The 20,241-nt window shown below is 37.8% G+C and overlaps 1 pseudogene across 1 annotated transcript in view; it reads right to left on the bottom strand.

Annotated features, from left to right (window-relative positions):
- Window positions 1-7,440: 7,440 nt before the first annotated feature.
- The window catches only part of LOC149214288 (polyubiquitin-like), a 172,933-nt pseudogene continuing 160,132 nt past the window's right edge, over window positions 7,441-20,241 (bottom strand). The window contains exons 3-5 of the transcript XR_016250911.1: window positions 10,940-11,068; window positions 8,495-8,883; window positions 7,441-7,848 (exon numbers count right to left, since the gene is read on the bottom strand). The product of XR_016250911.1 is annotated as a polyubiquitin-like (transcript). The remainder of the gene's footprint in view (window positions 7,849-8,494; window positions 8,884-10,939; window positions 11,069-20,241) is intronic.

Raw genomic sequence — 20,241 nt, 5'->3', positions numbered from 1 at the left:
TTGGATCATGAAGCATATTTTATTGACTTAGGACCATCCTATCATATGACATCTCAAAGGGAATGGTTCTATGAATATGAAGAGTATGAATGAGGTGATGCCTAACTAGGGGATGACTCGACAACCATGATTGTTGAATGAGGTTGAGTTTGATTGTTGCTCAAAGATGGAGTAGGGCATTGCCACGAGTCCTACATATTCCAGGTTTGACAAAAATCCTGATATCTGTCAGTAGAGTGAGTGATGTAGGTGTATATTTTGTATTTGTGAAGGATTCACGTAAGATGGTTCATGGATTGATGGTATTGATGAGAGGAGTTCAAATTAGAACCCTGTACATGTTGTTGGGGCATGTCAACCCAAGTGGATGCAATAGCGCAATCATTCTTGGAATTGATGAGACCATGTTGTGGCACTAGAGAATGGGACATATCGGGGAGAAGGGTCTTTGCACTATGCAAAGCAAAGGTATCGTTGAAGGTTTTCTTGACTACTTGTTGGAGGTTGATTTCTGTGAACATTATGTCTATGGGAAATAACATTAAGTGAGGTTCACATTCGATGCTACAAGGGGAAAAGGGATTTTGGAATTGATACAAAGTGATGTGTTTGGGCCTGCATTGGTTCCACCACTAGGAGGATCTATGTATTATGTTTCCTTCATTGAATTTTTGTAGGATGAGGTGGTTGTATTTCTTGAGGTAGAATTTGAGCTATTAGGAAATTTAATGGGTTCAAATCCCTTGTGGAAAACCAAATAGATAGGAAGATAAAGGTCATGAGAACTAACAATGAGGTGAATTCCATGATAAAGAGTTTGGATAGTTCTATCAACATCATGGTATATCATGACAAATGACTACTCTCTACACACCTTAGCATAATGGAGTCATTGAAAGGATGAACAAGACATTGATGGAAAAGGCAAGGAGTATACTTAGTGGTGCGGGGTTAGCACAAGAATTTTGTGAAAGACAGTTAACATTGTGTGTTATCTGGTAAATAGATCTCCTTCATCAACACTGGTAAGGGAGACTCCACATGAAATATGGTTTGGTAAAAATCCACCACTAACACATCTCAGTCTTTGATTGTAAGGGTTTTATCCATGTTCCCAAAGAGAAGAGGAATATGCTGGACAAAAAGGCGGTCAAGTGTGTTGCCATTTGGTACAACGATGGAATGAAAGGACATAAGTTGTGGGGTCTAGTGACAAGGAATACAATTTATAGTTGAGATGTGATCTTCAGGGAAGTTAGGTGTATTTCGAGGACTGAAGATGTTCCAAAGAAAGAGGAATGACAAAATCTGATGTTTGACTTAAAGCATGAGGAACATTATTCGAATGAGTCGACTAAATGAAAGGAAGAGGTACAACAAAAAACTATGGTCTTAAGGAGGCATCGTTAATGAAACAAGTTGAAAAATATAATGCACCTAATTTCCATTTTTATTGTATTATCTACGCTTGATGATGAACCTAGGTCAATAAAGGAGGAAATTGAAGCAATAGAGGTTAGACTTTGGAAGAAGGCCAATGTAGAAGAAATGGAATCTTTGCATAAGAATGAGACATGGGGTTTGGTAGAGCTACTAAATGAAAGGAAAAATGTAGGTTGAAAGTGTGTGTAACAAAAAATTGATTGCAACAAGTCAAGTTGAGAAGTACAAGGCTTGAATGGTAGCAAAATGTTAATGCCAAGTCGAGGGAGTCAACTTCGAGGAGACTCTCTTGTTGCAAAAATAACTCCCTTAGATTATTAATGTCTCTAGTTGTAACATTTGATTTGGAGATAGAACAAATGGATGTGAAGATAACATTCCTACATGGGGACCTAGAAGAAGCCTGGATAACTTAAACTAAAGGGATTTTAAAGGGTAAGGAGAAGTTGGTGGTCTACAAGTCGAGGAAGCCCCTTTATGGTTTGAAGCAATCACCTAGGATGTGGTACCAAAATTATAACTCATACATGGAGAGATTGGGATTTGTGAGTAGCAATGTTGAACACAATGCATATTCCAAGTTGGAAGGCAAGTGTTTCATATGTGTCGTGTTGTATGTTGATGACATGTTGCTGGTCACAAACAACATGGATGCTATCATGGATGTGAAGATGTAGCTATCCTTCAAGTTGACATGAAGGATCTCAATGCCTTCAAGCAAGCAACATAAGTTAATAATTGATGTATCAATAAGAAGCAATCATAGTCAATAATACATGTAGTCAATTGATACTAATGGTCAAAGTGGAATCGACTATCGAATTGTGTCAAAAACAGTTAGGAATCCTGAGATTCCCAAGATCTTAGCTAATGAGATTTAGCCTTCTATGATTGATTTGGGTGCTATGAATTAGGGCTTCTTATGTAAGAATATGAGCATAAATAGAGCATGATCTAAGGTCAAGAGAGAATGATGAAAGTCCTTGATCATTAATAGATCAGAGTTATGTAGTAAGAGTGCATTGGTCTTATGCATGGACCAAGGTAGACATTCATTGTAATTTGGTTGCATATTCGCTGGAGAATATAAAGAGAAATGAAGTTGTGCATATCTTTATATATTTGCCATTGTTTATTTTTGCTTTATTGTTATTCTATAAAAGTTTATGGAAATTGAGTCAGAGTCTATTATTTAACTCAATCAACAAGTTCTAATATGAGTGACATATCTAGTATTTGGGCACCAAATCAAGTGGATATCAAACCTTGGTAGAACCAACTTTGGGTCTAAGAGCATGGTTGAAAGTTCTAGTGTACCCATCAAGCACTTATTGCTAGTCTATTTTCTTATGGAGTAAGACATTGATTCTTTGGGTAGAGAGATGAAAGAATGAATTGCATGTCATTTCATAGAAAGATATCTAAAGATTTTTTGAACCTAAAGTAGGATAAGTGTAGGGACCTCATTCCAGCATTTTTTTTTTTCTTTTTTTTTTTTTACAGCAAATACAATCAGAAAGAACACATTGAATCTCAAATTCATTTAACTCATACACTCCTGCTACTCATTCAGGAAGCATAACATAACGATTCATACTTTCAACTACAATCAATAATAATGAAATACATATGTACCGTGCACCAGAGGCGAGACTCCACTTGCTCTGCTGCTGCTGGTATTCCCGTGTAGCTGGTCACCGCCGCGAGTGAATGATGACGCACCTGATCCGAAGGCGAAGACCCACCGTTTAACCTCCCAACCTACTCCTTGGGTACTCTTCTTCCCCGCGGACCCCCGAGCTGCAATGGGGTTGTACAATGGAGACAAGTACTAGCTAGTAAAGGAGAGCACACCTTGGCTCAAGAGTCCCCTCTCTAATCCTCTACCTCACCAAACTCACTATAGCTTCGTAATCACTGTTCTGACAACATCTCATCCATCCAACAATAGGGCTTTCTAAAGTCCCTTCTTCCATGGCTTGCCCCTTCTTTTATAAGAGTCCTCATAGGTGACACTTGTCATGTCATGCATAATTAATTATTTTTTTATAATTTAATAGCTTGATTATTCACCCACCCATGTGTCATTCTCACATCAAAGGTCTCCCACAATTATTTACTTAAATTTTTATTTAAAACTAATATTTTCCTCACCTCAACTAGATTCCTATTTCTTCTCCTAGTTGTCTCTTTATTCCCTACTTTTATTCCTTAATTTGTGTTCATCACTTGCACTCAATTAATGAGTCAAGATTTTATCCCCAATCTACTCCTAATTTAACTCAGGTTATCTCCTAGATGGATATTCTTATGGTGGTTGTTGACACATGGAGCTCCTCTACATTTCTCTAATTTAATTTATTATTCTCATTTTAATTCACCTTTCCCTTTTCTTAATTAGGTTTAAATTAGTTTTAGGATTAATCTTTATTCTTACCATTATGTTTGTCTTTCCCCTTTTTCCTAATTTAACCACATAATTTTCCTAGTACTTACCAACACGGGAAGGATAGAACTCTTAAGGTACTCTATTTTAATTCCTCCTATGATCCTCCTTATTCCAAGTTTTATTTTTGGTTTAATTACCTTGGTTTCTAATCATCATTTACCCTGGGTGTAGATTTACCTAGTTTTCATTCCTTGCTTATTTTTATTTATTATTATTTATTTATTTTTATTTAAAAAGATTCCAAGGGTGCCAAGATTTGGTTGTGCCCTTCAAGAACTTCCCTAGAAGTTCCAAGGGTGCCACACCTAATAGTTTATTTGATGTCAGGGGTGCCAGTTTGGTTGTGCCCTTCAAGAACTTCCCTAGAAGTTCCAAGGGTGCCACACCTAATAGTTTATTTGTGATGCCAAGGGTGCCAAGTTGGTCGTGCCCTTCAAGAAATTCCTCTGAAGTTCCAAGGGTGCGACACCACTTGCCCTTCATTCATCCAGTGACTACGAGGGGAAAGTATATTGCAACGTCATAGACTGCTATCATCTCTTATGTTGCCTGCTATAGTGAGACTAATGGTGTCGGGGATCAAGGAATCCGCCTTGATGCGCGCCCCCCGGTAAAGTCCTCATGAGCGACCCAACTTTGGGACCTGCCCTCATGGCATCGTGATCTTCAAGGCGAAGGTGTTTCAACCCTTCCAACCCAAGTCACGGCGGGAGTGCTAGTGGGTGAGATCAGGGACTCTGTCCCACCCCTCCCATGTAGTTCCATCCATTTGTACAACCCCATCACCCATATGTGAGTCATTCGGTCAAGAAACTAATCTGTGCCTGCAACCATTAATATATCATCAAAATATAGTAAAACATGTATGACAGATTCTAAGATCGACTTAGACTTTTCAAATATAAAATAATATGAATTTTCGTCAAACCAGGTGTCATCAACTCGTCATATGCGAGTGCCTCTGATGGTTCCCTACCATACTCAATAATCATCAGTAACACGGTTTCTCAATGTTAGTCAATTATCATAATAGCATCATTAACAATTCCTGGTCATTCACATCATTGTCCATTGTAAGTCTGAACTAAAGGAAGTAGGTACACATTCATCATAGCTATCATCATTAAACATCAATGGAATAATACATATTTATTAATCTATCAACATCGTAACAACAGTTAGAAATATACCTAACCATCAAATTTCCATCATCATGCTTTTAGTAGAGAGCATACATATTCTTTACTGCCCTCTTCATCATAAATTTGACTAAAGACCCAACTTAACTATTTATTGTTGAAATCATCAGAACATCAGCAGATAAGATACATAACCATTCATGTTATCATAATATCAATGGAAAGCATCTATAAACATCACAACCCTGAATATCTCAATCACTAATAATAGTGTCAAATGCCCGGATCCTCAATCTGAGGTCCTCAAAGAATAAAGTGTGGGCCTTATGGCTAAAATAACTGTTTGTGTCATATCACTGTCAGTCAACTAGAGTGGGCACTACAATAAGAAATTAATGTTATTGCATGTTCATGTATGGTAACTTATTATTGTGATTTCATGCTAATTTATGGTAACTTCTTATTGTCATTGCATGTTAATGTATGGTAGCTTCTGGAAAGACCTACTTATCCTTAATTTCCATCTAGTTGAAGCTACTGCCATTAGTATTTTTCTGCATACTATTAACAACATGCAACACTCCAATCTACCTACCATATGGAGCCGACATTGTCACTTTATGAATCCATATGCCCTTTTGGAATATTAGGCACAAGTCTTTCCCCATCAACCACTTTTAAAAGCAACTCAATAACCCAAATAAAATATATTTGAGGCCTCAGTGACCTTCAAAATCATTGAAGTCTCAGCGACTGCACCAAAGTATTAAAGCAATAGAGATTGAGGCCTGCTTTACATATATGCAACTGATAAAAATACTCAAATTGCATATGCCATTGATAACATATGTTTCCACGGGAAAATGAACGTTGTTGCAACAATAGAGGAATCCATAAAACACTAGATAAACACTAAAACAAGAAATATGTCAAACGGGAGATTTCATATTCAATCCATTTTGAAAATCTGCAGATTTTCTCGCTAATGTATATGCTGGCCATTGCATTTTTGTCTATGTCCAAAATTTTCCACGATCAAACATCAAATATGCGAAGAAGAATATGAATCATTGCTACAAAAGGGAGGAACACATTACACCAATTGAAAAGGTTGCCAAAGAGAGAAGCATGTTGTAACAATTAAGTACCCAAAGATAGTTTGCAACAGAAACACCTGAGAGGTAAGCCTGGAACTCAATGAACACATATCCCAAATCCTCAAAAAAATTATAGGAGAAAACTACAATGCATTCATAAAAATAGGCAGTGTAGAAATATAATTTAATCTATTTAACAATATATTTTTGCAGCAGAAACACCTGAGTGGTAATCTTGGTACTCAATCAACATATATCCCAAATCCTTGAGACAATTATATGAAAAAACTACAATGCATTCATTAAAACAGGCAGTGTGGAAATAGAACTTAATATATTTAACAATACATTTCCTTCTTAGACTCCCATTAGACCTCACATCATTTATCAGGGTACTACCTTCAGATAGGAGCACCAAGAGATCAGTTTATACTAGAAAATATCTAGACTCCAGATCAGTGAGGATTCGTGGGACCTCACCCTGCACACGAGACCTCAACAACAGATCTATCTCAGATCCATTCTAGGGAGACAGATAAGGTCCTCCAGACCTCAGCAATGCACGAACTCCCCCATGCAACGACTTAGTGGGCAGACCATACTTTCCACCAGCTCTTCATCGGGCCAACATAGTTTGTTGAGTTTTCTTCAGTGTTATTCATTCAACCTCGAATGTTAAGAGAGATGGTCTAATCCTCAGACCCATTAGCTCTTGGATCTTCTTCGCCAAGGAGGTTCATGCATTGAATCTTTTATAAGAGAAAACCATTTGGTTCTCCACATTGTATAGACATCATTGTACTCAACAATCGCCTTGACCTACTTTGTGGTCAATAGTTGGACATAAATATAATAATCTTATCCTATCTATCTTATCTTATAACCAAAAAAAACTTGATGTGTAAAAACACCTTTCACATCAATTTGAGTTTATATGCACCAATAGGGTGTTGTTTATTAATATTGTCTAATTTTCAGTTTGAAGTATGTCAACGAAGAAAATATACAATGTGTTGTGAGATGGAAAACAATATTTTCATATGGAACGTCCTCAATGAAAACACCTTTCGGAAAAAAACCAAAATATAAAACATGGAATAACTGGAACAAGAGGCTTTTATTCATTCAGAGACTATTTAATTGAAAAGTTAACATGCAAAATTCACCTAACATTAACAACTAACATAACTCCTATCTTTGTGATGAAATATCCAAGAACAGAGTATAGGAAGCCAACATATAATATTGATAAAACATGAAGTCTTTACAGGGCAAGACTTCAATGTTAAAGTGAAATTCATTCCCCACAATCTCAAAGGCCAGCACGAAGATGCAAGATAAGGTGGAGTGTGGATTCCTTCTGAATGCTATAATCGGCGAGGGTTTGACCATCTTCCAGCTGCTTTCCGGAAAAAATGAGCCTCTGTTGATCAGGAGGAATACCTTCTTTGTCTTGAATCTTAGCCTTCACGTTATCAATCGTATCAAAGCTCTCAACCTCCAACATGATGGTCTTGCATGTCAATGTCTTCACAAATAATTGCATACCACCACGGAGGCGAAGGACAAGATGTAGCATAGATTCCTTTTGAATGTTGTATTTTGCTAGAGTCCTTCCATCTTCAAGTTGCTTTCCGGCAAAGATCAATCTCTGATGATCAGGAGGTATCTCCTCCTTATCCTGAATCCTTGCCTTCATGTTATCAAAAGTGTCTGGGCTCTCAAATTCAAGCGTGATTGTCTTGTCGTTCATGGTTTTGACAAAGATTTTCATCCCTCCTCTGAGACAGAGAATAAGGTGAAGAGTCGATTCCTTTTGGATGTTGTAATCAACAAGAATGCATCCGTCCTCGCGCTGTTTTCATGCAAAGATCAACCTCTACTGGTCTGGTGGAATCCCTTCCTTGTCTTGAATCTTAGCCTTGACATTGTTAATTGTGTTAAAGCTTTCAACTTCCAGAGTGATGGTGTTGCAAGTGAGGGTTTTGAAAAATATCTGCATTCCCCCTCTTAGACGAAGAATGGGGTGAAGAGTCAATTCCCTCATATATAGCGAGGGGTTGCCTTCTAGGGAAAAAAAGCCTAAATTAAACATAACTTCTATCGTCAGATCTCCGCCTAATGAACGACCCAGATTGACTATGAAATTACAACATTTTACAAGGCAATTTTACATCTATTTTTAGCTTCAGGGGCGTTGCCCCCGATCCCCCCGCCAGGGTGGGGGGTGCTCCCAAAGGTCGCAGTTGCCCCCCCTGGACCTCCTCCTGTAGTGAATATTTTATAGGCGGCGTTGCCACCCCATTACGAACTGGGGTCCAAAGTGGCGATACCTTTGAATACAGAAGATAATCAGGCTCCACAACCAACACTTCAAGCGTGATTGTCTTGTCGTTCAGGGTTTTGACAAATATTTGCATCCCTCCTCTGAGACAGAGAACAAGGTGAAGAGTCGATTCCTTCTGGATGTTGTAATCAGCAAGAGTGCGTCCATCCTCGAGCTATTTTCATGCAAAGATCAGCCTTTGCTGGTTGGGTGGAATCCCTTCCTTGTCTTGAATCTTAGCCTTGACATTGTCAATTGTGTCAGAGCTTTCAACTTCCAGAGTGATGGTGTTGCTAGTGAGGGTTTTGACAAATATCTGCATTCCCCCTCTTAGACGGAGAACGGGGTGAAGAGTCAATTCCTTCTGGATGTTGTAATCTGCAAGAGTACATCCATCCTCGAGTTGTTTTCCAGCAAAGATAAACCTCTTCTGGTTGGGTGGAATAACTTCCTTGCTTGAATTTTAGACTTGACGTTGTCAATTTTGTCAAAGATTTCAACTTCCAGAGTGATGGTCTTGCTAGTGAGGGTTTTGACAAAGATCTGCATTCCTCCTCTGAGACGGAGGACCAGGTGGAGAGTCAACTCCTTTTGAATGTTATAATTTGTGAGGGTTCGACCATCCTCAAGTTGTTTTCCTTCTTCACTAGGTCATGATATCTATTCTACTCTTTGCTGACGACGTGATCCTCCTCCCCTCATCTCCAGAAGGATTAAAGAGGCAGTTGGATGCCTTAGCTTTGTTTTACGATCTTTGACAGTTGACGGTCAACCTGGGTAAAACCAAGGTTATGATCTTCAATGGGGTGAAGAAAACTTCAGACCTTCACTTCCTATTAAGAGGGGAGGAGATTGAGATCACCAACATGTATACGTACTTGGGGGTGCAATTCTCAAGTCCCCGCTTCAGTTTTCTACCAGCTCTTCAGCCTTAGATCAACAAAGGATATGGATCCTTAGCCCTTGTCGAGAGACAATGCTTTCGACATCACTTCCAGGACTTCTTGTCCAAGACGAGCCTCATGGACACCTTTATTCATCCCACTGTTCTATATGGCTCAGAGATTTGAGGACTGTCTTTACTTGAGTCAGATTGGACTTCAGTTGAGAGAGTCCATACTCTTCTTCTCCACTGCATCATTAGATGAAAACAGACAATACTTCAACACATCATCCATGTATAGTTTGGATCTCAACCCTTTCAGTTTGAGACAATCTTTAGTTTGGTCTCATTGTTGCATCCTGTCCGAGGATTCACAAACTCGATAAAGAGTAGGGATCGTTACCCTTACTTGGCATATTACTCTTCTGAGAATATTGCTCATTCTAATCCCTCGGGTTGAGCTAGGTGTTGGTTTATAGGAGTTTCAGATCTCTTAGAGTAAGTGGGCATTCAGTTTGATCGTCTCCCTCCTTTTCGATATTCCTTGGATGCTCCTAGTCACCTTCTACGTACTAGACAAGAGTTGAACAAGATCATTAGGGAGGACATCTACATGCAATTCGTCTAGGTCACCTAGGTCAATCCTCTAGGAGGGTTGCGCCCAAAGATGGCCTTCTATGCTGAGAACTTCTTAGAGTTGAGAAATAGGTTCATTATTCGACCCCAGTAATGTTTCACCACTGGATGTATGCTCTTCGCATTCCTCTAGGCCAGTTCAGAGTAGGTTCTCATAGACTTCGAGTAGAGACAGACCACCAGATTGATAGGCCTGATAGAATCTGTCAGGTATGTCATTTACAGGAAGTAGAGACTGAGGTGCACTTCATTTTTGGATGCCCTATCTACTACGAGATCAGAGGAAGGTTCCATTGCTTGTTCAGAGACTCTTAGACCCTCACAAAATATTTCAAGTATATTGATTAGAGATGTTTGGCCCCTATATATGTAGGAGGCTCGTAGGTTCTGAGTGAATATTCTTCAACCTCCCATCAGACCAGACCCCACACAGAGGATCAAAACATTTTTCAGGGTACTACCTTCAGATAGGGGCACAAAGAGAATGATTGATATTGTTTCATATCTAGACTCTAGATCAGTGAGGATTTGTGGGACCTCACCCCGCCACACAAGACCCCAACAGCTAAACCGTCTCAGGTCCGTCCCTGGGAGACAAACTAGGTCCTCTAGAGCTTAGCAGTGCACAAACTCCCCTAGACAATAGGTTAGTGGACAGTCCGTACCTCCCACTGACCCTTAATCAGACCAACAAACTTTGTGGATTTTTTTTTTCAGTGCTCTCAGTCAGTCTTAGATGTTAGGAGAGATGGGTCTAATCCTCTTCGTCAGGGAATTCCATACATTGTATCTTTTATGTTCTTGCATTGTACCTTTTATATTCATGCATTGTATTTTTTTATAGGGGAACGTTCGGTTCTCCTGCATTTTATGGACATCATTGTACTCAATAGTCCCTTTGACCTACTTTGTGGTCATTAGTTGGACATAAATATAATTATGTTATGTTATCTTATTATTTTATCTGCTGATCAGGAGGAATTCCTTCCTTGTCCTGGATCTTTGCCTTCACATTGTCAATGGTATCTGAGCTCTCCAGCTCAAGAGTTATGGTCTTTCCGGTCAAGGTCTTTACGAAAATCTGCATTTTAAAATCTAAATTTTACAAACAAAACACCTGCGTAGTGAAAGCGCACCATTAGAGACTCCACATAACCCTAAGCCCTAACAATATGATACATAATGAAACCCTAAGCTACCACATTAACATGGCGTCAAACAGGAAAACAATAAGGCAATCCTGAAATAATAATGGAGTAGTAGAACTGGCTCAAAATTGCTCAAATCTCTCATAGGATAACCAAAAGTCGATCAACAAAGGAATTGGGATTACACCTTTTACACAGTTTATAGAAAAACCACATGTGAAAAATACTTGGATTTTCAAAATAGAACGAAAATTTTCAAAAGTGACTGATATAAACCCAAACCATGCATCAAAGATCGGCAAGCTGATAGAATTTATGACGACGAACGATAAGATACCTGAAATAAATTTGTTGAGAAAATGCTCGGCTCGGTGTTTACAAAAATTTCCCAAACACTATTGAAACAAGGGTTACAAGGGTTACAATGGCTACATAGTAGTTAGTCCTTGCTGCTTAATTTAAATACAGTTAAAATAGATAGAAAGAGTTTCACACATTACCACTATTTTTAATACATGAGAAAACATGTGCATCATTATCATGTGCATGTTGACAAAAATTGACCATCTAAAATACTTTATTGGTAGTTTTTAAGGGTGGTGAGCTTTCACTCATGCCAAATGCTTTTGGGTTTTGGGTTATTCACATATTTTCTCACATATAAGGAAGACAATCGAATAGCCAATGAAAAATAGTTTTAGATCATAATCCACTTATGGTGGTGGATGAGTTCATGTTTCAACAACTGAAATTAGCAACAAAGTTGTTCATACGTGCAAACAATGTATAATTACAATTTAACAAATACCTCAATTTACAAATCTGTAAAACCTAACTTGACCACATTGTAAACCTTAATATAACTGGAATTCAATGTTTTTACTTTAATTTAGTTATATTTGAACTAAGGTGCAAAGGCTAACTACTATGTTATCTTCATAGGAAATGCTAAAGCCATGTTAAATTAATATATTGCATATAATACTCTAAAATAAAATTATCCTTGATAAATGATATAAATTATATTATTAAACCAAAAAAATATATTATGAACTCCAAAAATCATCAATATAATTTATGTGAAAGATTTTTTATAAAAAATTAATAGTTACTATTTATATTTACTAATTTGAATATCAACCTTGGTTAAATTTTGAACTAAAATTAAAACATTTCTATATAAATAATATAAAATAGCATTATCCTTGATAAATGATATAAACTATATTATTAAACTAAAAAAATATATATTATGAACCGGAAAAATCATAATATAATTTATGTGAAAGACTTTTATAAAAAATTAATAATGACTAGCTTTTAGTGACTATTTACATTTACTCATTTGAATATCAACTTTGGTTATAAATGTCTGAGAACTAAAGTTAAAACATCTAGCAAAGATAAAATTTTACGTTAACAAACATGAACACATTATGGATTGAAAAATATATCCCCTTGGGCATTCAGACAATGATTGGGTATTTAAATTTTATAATAATAAAACATTGATATCCTTATAAATTTTGATTAGACAATATCGAATAATTTCCTAAACTTTATTGTGTACTTGCCTATTAAATTTCGAAGAAGTCAAATTCTGCGATCAAAATAAGTTGAAGCATTAACTTTTAACTATTAGGAAAAGGATAAACTTATTGAGTAGGAGAAGCGTTTCGTCTATTTTTTTTAAATTAAATCGAGATGTACTTGATGCGATGTGATGTTGCACTCACTACCAAATAGTGATCATGAACCAGCAAGCGGCCAGCAGAAGCCATTGAAACCGTGTGCAATTGATAGTCCGTTACAATCATCATTAAAGCATGACACAGATATGGCAATAAATTGTCGGAGTTGTTTTTAGTACGATTTTTTGGATTTTCCGATGCTGGAATCTGGTGGAAAAATTTGAGGTGAAATCTTGATTTATGTTATTTAAACTAGTTTTTTCACTGTATATATGGATTCAGCACCGTGGAAAACCCTTAGGGCAGTCGATTGCACAAGATTACCCATCAAACTTGTGATTTCAATAAATTCTTGCTGGATTTTAGAGAAATTTGACCAGAAAAACCCACTGTAAAAAGCTTCCAAAAAATAGCACTAAAGACAACTCCATAAATTATCCATAATTTACAAATGTATTAATCGTATTCCAAAAAATAGCACTAAAGACAACTCCATAAATTATCCATAATTTACAAATGTATTAATCGTATGGATCAACAATCCCATCGTGCTCAATTTTGGCTGATTGTACTGGGAATTTGGCAATAATATTAGCAAACCAACAACCAATTAAATCATAGATAAATATAAATAAAATTATTTCTAAAAAAATAAAAATAGTTTCTTAAAGTTATACATTGTAAAATTCAAAAATATTTGATACTTCTAACTAAATAATAGCAGGTCAACTTAAAAACCCAATGCGTAGTCCTCTGTCTCATAGCAGGGATAATAACTATGGGATGAAGAGGTTGTCAAATATGTATTTATATCCATCCAACCAATTAGAACACATTACATGTCAAGGGATCCAATCAAGATATGTGTAGAAGATGAGGATCTAATCAAGATATGTGTGGAAGATGAGGTTGCCCGGTCAGAGGCACCATGTCAGAGTGAAAAATCTAGAAAATAAGAGTTAAACACCATATGAGAAGGAAAACTGATAGTAAGCACCCCCACTGTTCCAAATCCAACCAAATAATTATGTGGCCATTTATGAGATAAATCGAGGTATGTCTAGAAAATGAGATTGTCTGGTCAAAGGTAGGTTTAACATTCTATTAATTTGATAATATTGTTTATAATTTGGTGGTGAAGGATGAAGAGTACCTTAATGAAACCAAATGAGATATATGAAATTTATATCATATATATATATAAAGGGAAAGTTTTGGTTTTAAAATTTTCCTAACAGGTGGAATTGGTGTAACATGGTGGATTTTGTATTTAGGTGATATGGATTGATTTCTACTCCTATCACTGTAATACCTAGGTGAACAACATTGCCTCAACATCAAGATAAAGATAAGATAATTATATGTATGTCCAACTGATGACCACAAAGTAGGTCAAAGGGTTTGTTGAGTACAATGATGTCCATACAAAGCAGGAGAACTAAGCGGTCTCTTATAAAAGATACAATTCATGAAGTAAATCAACATCAGGCCCTAGCAGAGAAGATCTAGGAGCTAATAGGTTTGAGGGTCAGACCCATCTCTCCTAACACGAGGCTGAATGAACTGAAGAAACTCAACAATGTCTGTTGTCCTGATGAAGAGCCGGTGGAAAGTGCAAATTGTCCACTAAATCGTCTTCTGGGGGGGTTCGTGCGCTGCTGAGGTCTGGAGGACCTAGTCCGTCTCCTAGAAACGGATCTGAGACAAATCTGCTGCTGAGATCTCGTGTGGCAGGGTGAGGTCCCATGGATCCTCACTGATCTAGAGTCTGGATATGTATCGGTATCAATCAGTTTCTTGGTGCCCCTGTTTGAAGGTAGTACCCTGAAAAATGTCGTGATCCTCTGTGTGAGGTCTAGTCTAACGGGAGGCTGAAGAATATGCACTCGGAACCTCAGATCCTCCTGCATATATAGGGCCAAGAATCTTTGATCCGGATACCTGAAAAAGTCAGCGAGGGTCTGAGAATCTCTAAACAAACAATGAAATCATCCTCTCATATCGTAGTAGATAGGGCATCCAAGAATGAAGTGCACAGTTTCCACTTCCTGTAAATGACATACCTAGCAGATTCTATCTAGTCCATCCCCCTGGTGGTCCATCTCTACTCGAAGTCTATGAGAACCTACTCTGAACTGGCCTAGAGGAATGTGAAGAGCATGCATCCAGTGGTGAAACGTATATTGGGGTTGAACAATGAGCCCGTCCCTTAACTCCAAAAATTTCTCATCGTAGAAGGCCATCTTTGGGTGCAACCCTCTCAGAGGATTGACCCAGGTGACCTAGATGAACTGCCTGTAGATGTCCTCCTTGATGATATTGTTTAGCTCCTGCCTAGTAGGTAAAAGGTGACTAGGAGCATCTAAGGAATATTAGAAAGGAAGGAGATGATCCAAATGAATTCCCATTGACTCTAAGAAATCTGAAACTCCTATAAACGAACATCTGGCTAAGCCTGAGGGTGTAGAACATGAAATAGTCTTAGAAGAGCAATATGCCAAGTAAGGATATCAGTCCCTACTCTTTATCGAGTCTACAAATTGTAGAAATTTCACCTATATAACAAACCGATATATGCAATGTCCTAAAGCTTAATACTTGTTCTACTTCTACAAAACATTAAGTGGAAGCATAATCAAAATCATGAGCAACATCAAGTAGAAACATGCATAATTGATCAAGAGAATTAATCACACATAACACAAGATATATACAGGGGAAAGCAATAGCATAAAACCCCAACCATGTATTATCAATCAAGTGGAAATCCTCTTCACAATACAAAAAGAATTAGCTCTCAAGCTATTCGGTTCTCAATGAACTATGAAGATATGAAGATATGTCTCATGAACCACCCAAGCCCTGTTTATATAGGCTTTCCCTATGGTCCTTACGTAGTTTGCTTAGGAAATAATAGCAAAAGCATATGCTATTAATTCCAACATACCAAAAACAACCAATGGTCCAACTACGTATTCCTTGAGAACACTAGTTCCTCAACCATGAAAAAACTACTTACTAGAAATAGTTAAGCATCTGATAGTACACTGTCCCACATCTGATCTCAACTAGGTCTCTGATAGAACTGACATGCAATAGTTATCCATGAGTGAATCCTCAGTGATCTAAAATAATAGTTGTCACATGCATGCAAGCATTAACAAACTATATTTTATTATTTTAACAACTTGTTAAAATAATCTAACTGGATTTGACTAGTTAGAACTAAGTCAACTGATTCTCTCATTATAGAACTGAACCTTATCTCCTTTAATCAAGGGATAAATTCCTAAATCAAGGGAGAAAATAATTGCATGATCTCACAAAGACTTCAAGTTTAATTTTCCATAATTAATTAACTCATGGAGATTAATTAATTAATATTTTAAACCGCTGTTAAGACCAAAATTAATTTTACTTCCTATAGATAGACTAGGGACTGCTATAAATAGGAAGGGACCCATAAATGCTATTTTTAGAACTTTCTATTTTTCGCAGTTTCACCTCTCACCCAATGTGGCCAATGACCTCACTAGCCAAACTGCTATTTTTAGACATGCTATTTTAGCAGGTCTATGTTTAGCACATTCTAAATTTAGCATTTCTTGCTGCACACTTTTCAACACAAATCCCTGGACATGATCCAAGAATGAAACCCAATCTGAAGACAATCTCAAGTCGAAAGGTTTGAGCTCCAAATTCTGCAAGGATGATGTGCTGCAGTATTGTTAGTTTGCATCTGATGATGTGACGGAGAAGAAGATTCTGGACTCTCTCAGCTGAAGCCCAATCTGACTCAAGTAAATACTATCCCCAAATCTATGAGCCATATAGAAAAATGGGATGAATCAAGGTGTCCATGAGGCTCATCTTGGACGAGATGTCCTGCAAGTGATGTCTAAAGCACTATCTCTCGAGAAGGGCTAAGGATCCATATGCTTTGTTGATCCTAGGCTGAAGCACTGGTTACAAATTGAATTGATGGTTGTCCTAAGTTATTGGAGGTTATGTTGTTGAGTGATGTCTACATGTACCCCAAGTAAGTATACATGTTGGTGATCTCAATCTCCTCCCCTCTGAATAGGAAGTGAAGGTCTGAGGTTTTCTTCACCCCATTGAAGATCATGACCTGGTTTTGCCAAGGTTGACCGTCAACTGTCGATAATCACAAAATAGAGCTAAGACATCCAACTGCCTCTGTAATCCTTCTAGGGATAAGGAGAGGAGGACCATGTCATCAAAAAATAGTAGGATATATATTACAACTTGGTGAAGAAGGCAACCATCGGTGTCCTAGATATGCTCGTGTAGAAATCCCTCCAACTCATCAATATATACCCCAAATAAGATAAGGGATAGTGGAAAACCCTGTTTAACCCCAATAGTGCTTCAGATGAAATCAAACATCCCGTGAGTCGCGTGAAGATGACCAAGAACTGACTCATATAGTCGCATAATAATGGTCAATAGGGTTGCAACGATGCCAATATCTCTGAGTCTTTGGAGCAAGGCCTCCTTTAGAACATAGTCAAAAGCTTTCCGAAAATCTATGAAACAACAATATACTTTCAAAGAGCGGCGTCATTCCTCCTCAACCACGATGCGAAGGGTGAATATGTGGTCAATGGTATGATGACTCGGTCAAAAACTTGCTTGTCCCCTAGCTCTGAGTTGTCTCTGCTCAAGGTCACTGGAGAGCTTCCTATGTAGAGCAGTAGCATGCAACATCGAAAATGTGTGGCCCACCATGATCGTTTTGTAGTTATTGGGATTTGAGCTGGGACCTGATTTGTGGATTAGATGGATAATGTGGTGTGACCATGTTAGTGGAAAAAATTCACAGACTACATGGTTGAAGAGATCAACCAAGTAGCTAACCAAAGCACGAAAACCATGCTTAAAAAACTCTGTATGGTAGACTTCCTCATCAACTACTTTGTTGTTGTTCATCACCCAAATGACATCTCTAATATCTATGTTTGAGAATAGGTAACATGAAGAGGGTGGGGAGGTAACATGAATTTGGGCCTGCCCGGGAATATCATAAAGGTTGGAAGTGTGAGAGAACATGTATGTGGGGTCGAGGTTAGGTGGAAGAGGGGAGCGTCGAGGAAGGATGGTACCCTAGAATTGTTTAGGGGAGTGGGAAAGGAGAGTAGAAAGTCCCTGTCTTCTATGAGAAACACAGAATCGTTTCTTGTGACGAAGGAGGCGATGACAAGAAGCTTTGAGGTCGGAGTAGAAGGGTTGAGAGTGGGTGAAATCCTATCAAAGTTCTCGATGTAGAGTCTTGCATTCGTCATCATACCATTTATTCATGGGGCAAGATCCAACTTTAGGGGAGATGGAAGTGGAATGAGTGGAGTGGGGGAAGGATTTGAGTGTTGCTTCCCAAATGGTAGATGAAAGATATGTGTATTCAGTGGAAGCATAATCAAGCAAGGAGAACTGGGTCTCCGATGGGAGCATCTTGCGTAGGGTAGAGGAGAAGATGTTAGGATGTCCTTCGTTAAATCAAAAGGTAGTTCGGGGTGGGCCCTGAGGGGAGGGATGGGGTGGAAGGGGAGGGTCAAACCAGACAGAGAAGGAAAATACTATAGTTGTGTATGGTCGAAGATATATTTGCATGGTGAGGGATTGCACTAGGGGTTATTAAAAATTTGTCATGAGGTGCCATGCTTTGAAAGAATTTTCTTAATGGAGTGGAGTACTCCCCTTATTTGGCACTTTTGGCACACATGGAGGCATGGGGATCTATTATACACACCTTTTTGTGACCACTTCTCCATTTGATTTATGGCGGATAATTTATATCTATATATACACGTGGATCTAGACCATGACACATTCATAGATGTTGGTCCACTTGTGCAAGATAAAAACTTTACGGACCATTATTTGACATGTTTCTATAGGGCTACTATGTATGTCATGTGATTGAACCTTGGAGATAATGCCCTAATCACTTTTTGTACTCTTGGCGTCTATTGTATTGGCATATGTGCATCCAACAACCTTGGGCACACATATTGAGGTATTCTCACTCCCTCATAATGATCATAGTAATTATATGGACATTGAGCACTTGTTTCTAGGCTACCTTTTTGTGGAGCTAGCCATTGATTCCTTGGAGAGAGCACTTGGGATCATTCACACTATTTTGAAGAATTTGTTGGTGTATTTAGGGTTTGATCCCTCATTCATATGGAGTGCTCCTTATTTTATTAGTTTCACACATTTGTGGAAGCATGGGTTGTTACATTAACATTTGTTCCTAAAACCCTTGTTATTGGTTATGATTGCATTATAAATAATTTTTTCTTGTAGAGTGGTTTCCTTTGGTGTATTGTTCTTGTCGAAAATCCTATCGATTCACAAGCTCATGCAATGTAATAAAGCAAGAGACAAGAAGTTACTTCTGCTATCAATCAGCAGAAGCCAATAGATCAATGAAAACAATAATTGACAAGAGGAAGATAATCAAATACACATAACACAATAAGTATCCGGGGAAATCCACAACTCAAAACCCCACTATTTGTATTGCATATATCAGAAATCCAAGATGATAATACAATGCTTGTTCTCACAAGAACAATCCTAGCACTCAGTAAAATCAATCTCCAACTCACAAGCAAACTCTTGGCCAACACTTAGCCAATTCTGTAGCTCTCCAAGTCCCTATTTCCTTGCGCAATTCCTATGGCTGATTAGCCCATATTAATGGGAGGCCAGTGCATCCAAAACTGCGCAATCCCTTCAAGGTTCAGTTCCTGATTGCATGCATGATCTATACAACTCAGTAAATCATACAACTGATAGTACACTGTCCCTGCACTCTAGTCTCAACTGGGTCTTTCTCAGAATCGACATGCATGAGTTTCTGATGAGGGAATCTTTAGTTAACTGGAGTAGCACTAGTTAATGCATTAGTGCACCAACTGATTGTTAACTCACTATTAGTTCCTCAAACAATTTGGAACTAATTTAACTGGACATAACTCAGTAAACTGAGTTAACTAATTACAACTCATACTTAACTCACCATGTACCCCTATAATATATGGAGGAAATATACATGACTTCAGAAAGACTTCCAACTCAAAATTCCTATGCTAATTACATTAATTAAACTTAATTAAATATATAAAAGTTTCTATGAGAATATAATTCGATTTTATTTCTCAGTTTAATTCAAGGGAAAATTAAACTAGAATTTCTTGTTGCCATTTCTCAACACTCCCTCTCAACAAGAAAGGGATTATCATCTACCATGATCCTGTCTCTGTGAAAGTTGAATTTACATCTTGACAATGCCTTTGTCAAAATGTCAGTATCTTGCTCCTCCGTGAGAATGTAGTCTAACAACATAATCTACCTCAATACACAATCTTTGAGATGATGATATTGGATATCAATATGCTTGGAA

Source organism: Pinus tabuliformis, chromosome 1_1 (assembly GCF_031772625.1).
Source record: "Pinus tabuliformis cultivar Carrire ecotype Pingquan chromosome 1_1, CPIR1, whole genome shotgun sequence".
Taxonomy (NCBI): Eukaryota; Viridiplantae; Streptophyta; class Pinopsida; order Pinales; family Pinaceae; genus Pinus; species Pinus tabuliformis.
This window is presented reverse-complemented; position numbering and strand designations above follow the sequence as displayed.